Source organism: Corapipo altera, unplaced genomic scaffold, assembly GCF_003945725.1.
Source record: "Corapipo altera isolate COAL_440 unplaced genomic scaffold, ASM394572v1 61281, whole genome shotgun sequence".
Taxonomy (NCBI): domain Eukaryota; kingdom Metazoa; phylum Chordata; class Aves; order Passeriformes; family Pipridae; genus Corapipo; species Corapipo altera.
The window spans coordinates 2,347,858-2,350,355 of record NW_020884921.1 but is presented as its reverse complement, the minus strand read 5'-3'; the positions used below and the strand labels follow the sequence as shown (position 1 = coordinate 2,350,355).

The 2,498-nt window shown below is 35.3% G+C and overlaps 1 non-coding gene across 1 annotated transcript; it reads right to left on the bottom strand.

Moving 5' to 3' along the window:
• Positions 1 to 1,778: 1,778 nt before the first annotated feature.
• LOC113953622 lies at positions 1,779 to 1,885 on the bottom strand. Its single transcript, XR_003529952.1, has one exon. It is a non-coding gene; the product is annotated as a U6 spliceosomal RNA (small nuclear RNA).
• Between the last annotated feature and the right edge of the window lie 613 nt (positions 1,886 to 2,498).

The window sequence follows — 2,498 nt, the reverse complement described above, 5'->3', positions numbered from 1 at the left end:
ACAAATTATTGGTCCTTTTACTAAATGTAAACTGTCGCTATTCTCTCACTGCATGTTTAGAAAAAAAACCTTTTTTTTTTTCCCCTCTCAAATTGATTCTCCTGTATCCAAATCCACTGATATCTTCATCTAGAGAATTTATCACAGAGGCAAAATACTATATATCAATACAGATGTGCTTTTTTCTTGCAGATCATGTATGTGGCATTTAAGTTTGGGAGAATGATAAAGCAAAGCTGAACAGTTCTTCCAGACTGAAGACTTACGAGGTGATGTTTCTGCTCTGGGAAAAGTCACAGAAGCACATCTATTAACACATATGCAAAGAGAGAACAAATAATCCTTCCAAAATTATTTATGAGTTTTTTCTTTGAAAAAGAAGCTATGCCAGAAGCTTAGCGTCATGCAATTGGAGTTGCATTTGCTTATTCCATATCTCTGAGCTATGATCTCAAATAAATACAGAATAAAATCAAAATCTTGCAATACTAGGCAGAATCTCTAGGAGTGCTCTTAGTTCATTTCTTGATACTGATTGTGGATACTGAAGGAACTGCTTTCCTTTCCATATCATAGTCACTTACTGGCACAGCAGTCAGGATCTCTAATTTATTTTAGCTAGCATCTAAAAAGACAATCTAAGTACAACAGAAGCTTACTTAAATAAACCTTCATATGGACAACATTAATTCCTAGAATTGTTCTAGAACATGTTTATGTCAGGAACACTTTACTCCTTTTGTGTTTGTGAACTGTGTAAGACCTGACATAGCATGATGCTATTGTCATGAGTAGACTTGATTCCAGTAGACTTTAGTGGTTAATTAGTTAAGCTAATCAACATCTCAGGACCAGAGACCATACAACTGCATATCATGCACTCATAGTTGCACTTTTACAGTATACTTTTCTAGTGCAAATTTGTCAAACAATGACTACACAAAGTAATCAGCTCAGCTGATACATTTTTAATTTTTTCCTTTAGATTCTGAACTTACAAATATTAAAAGCCATATTTTAACTTTAAACACAAACGGATGATTAATCTCCCAATTTTTTTTCTGCGCTGTCATTTAAGTTACATCATCAGACAACTGATAAATGTCCCCTAAGTGCATAAAAACATTAGGTGATTAGAATCACGAACTGTAGATGAGAATAGCAGGGAATGAGGAAAATAAACAGTTGAATATTCAGTTGAAATATTCAGTTGAATAACAAAGAATACAGAGATGATAATTGGAGGTGGGAAGGAAAAATCCTTTTAACTGGTAATCATGATCATTAATATTTGGTTTTATGCATAAGAAGAAAACAACAGCACCTACACTTACATAGATTCTTCTAATAAAAGTAGATTTCTTACTGCTGTAGAATTCCTAGTGATAATTCTATACCGTGGAAGAAAACTGGAAAAGCTAATTTTGCTCTATAGAGAAAGGATTCAGAATCAAAAATTTTAAGGAGTTTTGCCTGTCAGCCTCAGAAAGATAAGAAGAAAACAGTCACCAACAAAAGAGATTCTTTAAGAGTAAATCCTGAAAAATAACTCTTTTACGAAAGAGGCGGTAATACATAGGTAAAGAAAAACAACAGTTAGAGAAACATGAAATTGTTTGCAATGATTTTCTCATCAAATTTTTTTCAATAGGCCATGGTTAAAATAGAAATAGGATTCACAGAATGACAGAACTTCAAAACTTCCAGGGGTTTCCACCCCTGGGGGTTACCACTTTTCAGCCTCTGGGGGAAAACAAGGTTCAAACCACTACAACACTAAAAATATGGAACGCTTCACGAATTTGCGTGTCATCCTTGCGCAGGGGCCATGCTAATCTTCTCTGTATCATTCCAATTTTAGTATATGTGCTGCCGAAGCGAGCACATATACTAAACTAGCCCACACAGTATATGCTGTCTGCACTGTATATATGCAGAGATTTTTGAAAGAAAATCACTAGTGGCTGCTAGCAAAGGCATGGGTAATTTGATTTGGTGGATCTTTAGATTGATTGCAATTGTATGCTTTTGTAGTGGGTTGCTTTTTGGAATTTTAAGGCCTTCCTTAGCAACAGGGTCAGAAATCTAAGGAAATATTCCATATCATAAAGATAAGAGGCCTTCACTCTCTTCTTTCTTCCGGTGGCTGAAGGCGACAGGTCTCTCCGTAGACGGGCTTTGCTTGTATAGACCAGGGCCTACCTGTTCAGACCTGCCATTCAGGAGGTGTGGGGAGTTAGTTCTGCTGTCTCGTTCAGGGAAGTATTTAATTAATTTTTGTATTTATTCGCTAGCTCTCTATTAACGGGTATATTTGAAGGATATTTGGTTTTAGGTTTTTTTTTCCCTGTTTCCCCCTCCCTTTTCCCTTTTTCCCCCTTGGGAGCTCCCTATTGTGTATAATATATTCAAATTGTATATGTAATTGTAAATATATGTTATATATATATATTTGATATAATCTCGTTTTGTTCGGACTTCTTTCAGGTTTTTTTTCT